The 7,943-nt window shown below is 32.6% G+C and overlaps 2 protein-coding genes across 2 annotated transcripts in view; one reads left to right on the top strand and one right to left on the bottom strand.

Moving 5' to 3' along the window:
- Positions 1–7,943, bottom strand: part of LOC145258353 (pre-mRNA-splicing factor ATP-dependent RNA helicase PRP16-like) — a 290,934-nt gene that overhangs the window by 49,027 nt on the left and 233,964 nt on the right. The window lies entirely within an intron of this gene.
- The window catches only part of LOC145258354 (uncharacterized), a 33,178-nt gene continuing 30,497 nt past the window's right edge, over positions 5,263–7,943 (top strand). Inside the window, exon 1 of the mRNA XM_080116588.1 lies at positions 5,263–5,536. The gene's annotated coding sequence lies outside the window, so the exon portion shown is untranslated. The remainder of the gene's footprint in view (positions 5,537–7,943) is intronic.

The following is a 7,943-nucleotide window of genomic DNA, read 5'->3' as shown; positions in this document are numbered from 1 at the left end:
GAATTCATGGCCGTTTTTAATTGATTGTAATGTTGCAAGTAAACATGTCCATAGTTATTTTTTGTGTGTAGTTTAGCGATGCTTTTGAAGGTTAGATTAATGTTAGGTTTTATTATAAACTAGCAGGGGTACCTGGCGTTGCCCGGGTGTTTGTAGGTGTGTGTGTGTGTTGGGAGTGGGAAGATCAAAAAAGAAAAAAAAAAGTTTTGGTAGGAAGGTAGGCTCAAAAACAAATATTAAGAAAACGGACAAAAAGAACAGCAAAAAAAAAAAACAGCGAAAAAAGCTTTTTGTAGGTGTGTGTGTGGTGGTGGTGGTGGGGGGGGGAGGTAGATCCAAACCCTATGTTAAACTTCTTTTAAAAACTTGAAAAAAAAAACAGCAAACATGATGTAAAAAGAAGAAAAAGTAAACTAAAAACAAAATAAAAATAAGTTTTGGTAGGTAGGTAAGATCGAACCCGGAACATTGAGGCGAAAAACTTAATAAGTTACCGCTCGCGCCCGAAAGGAAGGTAACTGAAACTAATTTCAATTTAACGTTTATAAATAACGTCTATAAATGGCAGGTGCGAGGCGGATTTAATTAGGTCAAAGGAAATTAAATCCCGCACTTAATTTTAACTGCGGGGTAGTTTTTTGAGTTTGCTTTTTACCCAACTTTGTCTGATTTTGTTTCCCCAACGTGTTGGATAAAACCAGCTCCCCCATTTATTATGGGAGCATCCTAACGAAAGCAGTTGTCTGATATGACGGTTTTCACTGACATTAACCAAACATCCACTGCTTTCTGGACGCTCCCAGCCCATAGGCCAAGAACCACGCCTACGTTTCACATCAGTTTCGCTTTTATACGAAAAAGCCGAATCAGCACGAGAGAGGCTGAAATAGCAAGAATTGATAGCAAGTCGATATAAATAAATCCAGACACGACGCGCGTTTGCAAATCCTAGATATATAGGGGGTATATAAACAATTCTAAGACATAGTAACCCCCCCCTCCGAAAAGTCCGGCGAAAAAAGCCTTTGTTGAACATACAAAAACTCATGCGTCCTTTTAGAAGATCGTATGGAGTTGATTTTCTCGATTTCATATGTAAATTACGAAGCATTCAACTGTGTTAAATTTGTTTTGAAGATTTTTTCTATTTGTGTGCTGTCAGTAAATCAAATTAAAATGTTGTCAATATGTCTAAAGTATCAAGTGTTTGGGAATAATCTGAATTTGAATCGGACAGATATTAGGAATTCTAATGACAAAACGGCTGGTATTCCACTAACAGAGTTACCCATATAGAAATCTGAAATTTTGCTCATAGAAAATATTAAATTGAAAATAAGTTAATGATAAGTTTGATTATTTCTATTGCCATATTATTTCCATAATTCTCATTATATATATATTAAGCTCCCCCTCTTTGAGTTGAGCACTTCGTAAATATATTTTCCCCCAACATGTATTTAAGCAATTAAGTTAAATCCACTATCAATTTGTTTGTAAACAAACTGATGGTTTGAGCACTGTGCGACAGGCACATTGTTAATTCATTAGACACTTAAGGAGAAATATTTACAGGCACTGGTTCATAGTCTGATGGTTAGAGCTGACGATTGTCAACATGATGGCTATAGGTTCCATCCATGACTGAGGTGTATGTCTAGCCGCACTGATGAGTTGTGATACAACAGTACAGTATATGGATGACATATGTACACACATACACACACATATATATATATATATACTGTTGTTTGGGCGGTCAAGTTTCGATCCTAGCTTGAGGTAGTTGCCTGTCTAGCCACACTGATGAGCTGTGATACAGCGAAACTGTATTCTGTACTGTATGTGGATGACTATAATGCTCCCTATCTTGGGTTGAGCATATTGGGAAGTGATATACAAACTGTCATTAACGTATTAAGTGATGCTCTTTGTGTAAACAAATCAAGCTTAGGCATTTGGATGCTGTCAAAACATCGTTAATTCACTACCTGCACAGCAGCAGCTGAATAACTTAGTGGTGAGAAGCCTTGACTGTCTTTTGGACGGTCAGGTTTCGATCCTGGCTTGAGGTTGTTGCCTATCTAGCTGCACTAACGAGCGAAACTGTACTGTATGTGGATGACATATATATAAGTAGTATCGCTCGTGTGTCTGTGTGTACAACTCTCCTACAGCCGACACCACTGAACCGATCATGACCAAACTTGACATGATGATGGTCCTTCACACTATTTTCCAATGTCAAAGATTAAGGTCATATTTGGTACAGCTCTTCATAAACTCCCCCCACCTAGGGATGGTGTACACCAAGTTGGGATATGTTGTTATATCTTTCGATAAAAAAGTTGTTTGTGATACTAAACAAATGTTAATCATAGTGATTCTTTGTAATTGTTTCAATTTTTATGTGCAACAATATAAGTGTCGACTTTAATATAATCTATTTATTTTAAAGTTCACAGTTGAATTTCAGTCACTTCAAGGGGTAATAAAAAATTTTTAAACACTTTAAGTAATAGTTGCTCTTACAACATCCACTTACTACAAAGATGTTCACAAAGCGGGTACTTGAGTGTACAGCAAAGTCCTGCGCGAAGTGCTGGTATCTTTGCTAGTATATATATATATATATATATATATATATATATATATATATATATATATATATATGGAGAGATAAAAAAAGAAACAAACCAAGTTATATTTTCTTCAATTTAATCATCCTGAGGAAGGCTTGAAATAAAGACGAAACGTTGATGAACATATAACTTGGTTTGTTCCTTTTCCCTCTCTATCTCGTTGGAATATTATTTCCTTTATTTTCATATATATATATATATATATATATATATATATATATATATATATATGATGAAAATAATGGAAATAGTATTCCGACAAAATTGAGAAATAAAAAGGAACAAACCATATTATGTGTTCATCAACGTTTCGTCTTTATTTCATCCAGAGGAAGTCTCGAAATAAAAACGAAACGTTGATGAACACATAATACGGTTTGTTCCTTTTTATTTCTCTCTCTCTCTCTCTCTCTCTCTCTCTCTCTCTATATATATATATATATATATATATATATATATATATATATATATATATATATATATATATATACACACACACATACAATATTTTAATAAACATTTTTTTAATCTACATACACGAGTGTTTTATGATTCAGCATTTAAGCATTCAGCAGCATAGAAAATGATAATTACTGCCAATCGAAGGATTTGAATCCAGTCATAAAGTTACCTTTACCTCTGCAGTCTGATATTCAACCCGTAAACTACCAAGAATTATGATGGAGAAAGAAAAGAGAATCAAGTTCAACGCTACCAGATACATTAAGTACATTTGTGTGAAATTTCATAAAAATCAGCTCAGCCGTTTTGGAGTCGATAGGAAATGAACACACACACACACACAGACAAAGTTGCTTTTATATAATAGCAAATAGATAGATTTTGTATGATTCTGGATTTTCTCCTCTTCTGATGAAAAGCATTTAGCTTCAAAATGCCATGGCCTAAAGAGCTTTCTTTTTTTCTTTCTCTTTTCCCTATGTTATAATAAAGTTATATGTAACTTTTATTCTTCATTTTTTACTTAATATATATATATATATATATATATATATATATATATATATATATATTGATTGATTGATTGATTGATTGTATCGTTGTAGTTTCCTAGATGTACATCCACTGAAACTCCAGTGTTCATTAAAAGTGCTTAATGACAAGCAGAGCGTAATTATAATATATTTATTTATACAAACATGATTGGCTACACATGTGCATACATGTTTCTGCTGCAATTTCTTCATAGCATCATCAGGCTAAATCTTTCATCTTTTGACCTGATGACTGATTCTCTACAGGAGTTATAGCAGAAATCCATATGCACATACGAGCTGCCTTTAATAAGTTTCCAGAATTTTTTCGCTTGGGCACTTTTATTGATTGTAAACACATGAAACTTTAGCCCCCTTTGAAGTAATCTCCTCCGGCTGCAATGCACTTGTTGTACTGTTCCAACAACTTCTGGAAGGACTGATGGAAGTCCTCAATTGTCTCATAACGACAGCCTCTAATGTTTTCCTTGCGCTTAGGGAATAAGCAAACGTCACAGGGAGCAAGGTCTTGACTATAGGGAGGGTGAGAAACTGTCTTAATGCTCATCTTGGTCAAATAGTCTGTGATAAGGATGGAACACCCTTGGGATAAACTTTGCTCAAATTTTCCACATCTTCAGTTCCTCACAAATAATTGTGTGCACAGTTCCCACACTGACATCAAATTGTGCACTTATTGTCTCTATAAACACACAACGGTCCTTATCTATGAAATTCTTTATTTGGCCAATCAACTCTAGTGTTCTGACTTCCTTATTCATCCCACACTTCTCATCATCCCTCACAGACTCCCTGCCTTCCTTGATTCTCTTATGCCACTCAAAAACTGATGCTCGATTCATGCAAGATGGTCTAAAAGCAGTTTGAAGCATTCCATATGTTTCTGTGACATTTTTTCCAAGTTTAAAACAGAATTTCATTGTATATCGTTCTTCTTAAAGTGTCCTCACGTCCAGATTACATTTTGGAAATTCACCAGCTGTGACAATCAAGCTTTACTAGGATGTATTCCAATTCCTGCTGTAGCTGTTCATTTGAACGTGAAATCATAAAAATTGGTCAGTCATCTCATAAGTAGTATAGCAATAACATACTAAATTTTCAAGAGTCTACGACAATTTTAAGTGCCTATACATAAAAAAGTCTGAAAACTTATTGGAGGCACCTCATATCTATCTATCTATCTATCTATCTACTTACTTATTACTATATGTATTATTTATGATTACCGGTTCTCATATCGTGTTAAATTCTTTACCAAAACCGAAAATACAATTGCGATTTACTTAGAAATTTTATTCCAGTTATGGCTGACGGAACGAGACCATGCTACCCCCATGAACTGAATAATTTTGAAATTCCGGGTAGATTTCCAATTTCAACAATATACACCTGAAGAAGGTCGGAGGTTACATCTACCGAAACGTTATGAAAATAACAATCCAGATGAGAACAGTAGTAAAAAAAATAAAAAAATAAAAAATAAATAAATAAATAAATAACCAATTCTCATCTAAAAAAAAATTCAGTAATGATTTTGTTGGGTTTTTTTTTTTCAATGTTTTATGTTTGTTTTATTTTTATTTTTCATTTTTGCACTCAACACTAAGGAAATAAAAAATATATGAATAAAAAGAGAAGAGAGCAAACGAGTCTTTCACTCGTTCGCATCGTTGTTGCGTGGGGAATCCGATTACGGACACCAAAAGAAGGCAGAACGAAAAAAAAAAAAAAAAAAAGAAAAAAAATAAGAGTCCTTCCAGGTGGGACAATATTAACTTGACCAACGCAACAAACTAGTGGAAAAAAAATAAAGAAAAAACGTGAAAATCGTTCTTTCTTGACTGGCGATAAAAAAGACGAGAAACAAAAGTACAGGTAAATTCTAACAAAATTACAATAACGTTCTTATCACACATCATTCATTGTATATATGTACTTACATTATATATTACATGTGTGTATACATACATTATCTATCCTATCCTATCTGTGTGTGTGTGTATGTATCTATTTCCATATATACATACATTATCTATCCTATCTGTGTGTGTGTGTGTGTGTATGTATGTATCTATTTCGATATATACATACATTATATATCCTATCCTATCCTATCTGTGTGTGTGTGTGTGTGTGTGTGTGTGTGTGTGTGTGTGTGTGTGTGTTTCATTAAATAAAACAGACGTTTTTTGTCTGTTAATTGTATTATTGATCATTTCCAACTTCCGAATAACGGTCTTCACTTCTGGCAAGAACTGGCTGATGTAATCGCCATATTTGTCGCACTTTCCAATCCTTCTGGATTCATCGTCAGAGATAAATAATTCTAACTGGATTTGAACAATTTATAGATTTTATTTTTATAACGTACGTGAGTGTGTGTGTGTGTGTGTGTGTGTGTGTAATATATATATATATATATATATATATATATATATATATATATATATATATATATATATATATATATAATGTAATCACCATATTTATCATATGTCCGAGTGCTTTCCAATCCTCTAGGATTCATCGTCAGAGATAGATAAATCTAATTGGTTTTGAACAATATATATATATATGTGTGTGTGTGTGTGTGTGTGTGTGTGTGTGTGTGTGTATACACGTGTGTGTGTGCGTGTGTATATATATATATATATATATATATATATATATATATATATATATATATATGCATATATATATATATATATATATATATATATATATATATATGCATATATATATATATATATATATATATATATATATATATATATATGCATATATTGTGGAAATGGTAATTAATAAAAACTGAAGAAAGTGCTCAATGCTGTTGTAGAGCAAATATGCGTTTTATTTTTTATTACCGTATCTTTCTGTTAAGTTACATTATTGTTTCAGCTATCCGGCCGTTTTTTTTTTTTTTTTTGCCGTCTGTAGCTTCCTCAGACTTTTACAGAAACCTGTAAACTTTCTGTAAAAGTCTGAGGAAGCTACAGACGGCCAAAAAAACGGCCGGGTAGCTGAAACAATAATTTAACTTAACAGAAAGATACGATAATAAAAAATAAAACGTATATATATATATATATATATATATATATATATATATATATATATATATATATATATATATATATCGTTCAAAACCAGTTAGATTTATCTATCTCTGACCATGAATCCTGGAGGATTGGAAAGCACTCGGACATATGATAAATATGGTGATTACATCAGCCAGTTCCCGCCAGAAGTGATGACTGTTGTTCAGAAGTTGGAAAGGATCGAAAATAGAATTAATAGACAAAGAAAACGTCTATTTTATTTAATGAAATATGCTTAATAGACAAAAATGTCGCATGCATATATATATATATCTTCATTTTTATTAGAGCTTTATTGCATTTTTTTTTTATTTGAAATTTAAAATAAAATTTTCAAGTTTTCAAATAATTTGTAAGGGTTTTTTAAATTTTTTAAATATTTTTATAAATTAAAAAAATCTTAGGCGTGTATTACTAAACACATAGATTCAAAAAAGCTGTCAAAAAACAAATATCTAACAAATAAATGTTATCAAAGGCAAGATAAGTTACTTTTCTACCTAACTGGATAATTTTTTTGTGTTTTTATTTAATGTAACATGTTTATTCAGCTCGAAAACATGCAATGTTTACCGATGTATTTGAAAATTGCAAATGGCGAGGCACTCTCTGGCGAACACGGTAAGTTTGGGAAAATGAGTTAAAACTAAAAAAATACACAAAATACTGTTAAAAACCCACTGAATATATGTCAGCTTATATTACAGTAACATATATTGAGCGAGTTTCTAACAGTATTTGTTATAGTTTTTTAGTTTTAACCCATTTTCCCAAACTTATCGTGTTCACCAGAGAGTGCCCTCCATTTGCAATTTTCATAATACATCGGTAAACACTGTAAATTTTCTGTCCCTTCTCTCTTTTATTCTCATCATTATCGCCTCCCCATAAAATAATTTTTTACAATTCTAATCTCAAATGTTTTTACAGTCGGCGTTGTCTTTTTACCTTCACATGTGTATAATGCCGGCTTTCTTTCCTTCTTCCAATTTTAAATTCCATGGCCTTTTTAAAAAAAATTTTTTATTACATTTTCACCCCAAACAAGGCACATTGCCATTTTGATGTAGGAGGCTACTATCAGGGACACAGGCTACAGGGGTACTAGGTGGGGAGTTGGGCAGCAAGATGTCGGTTCACGTTACACTTGAACTTCTGCATGTCAGTACAGCTGGGGAAGCAGG

Source organism: Euprymna scolopes, chromosome 33 (genome assembly GCF_053919585.1).
Source record: "Euprymna scolopes isolate OS-2025 chromosome 33, ASM5391958v1, whole genome shotgun sequence".
Lineage (NCBI taxonomy): Eukaryota > Metazoa > Mollusca > Cephalopoda > Sepiida > Sepiolidae > Euprymna > Euprymna scolopes.
Note: the sequence above shows the minus strand (reverse complement) of the source record. Positions and strands in the feature narration are given on the sequence as shown.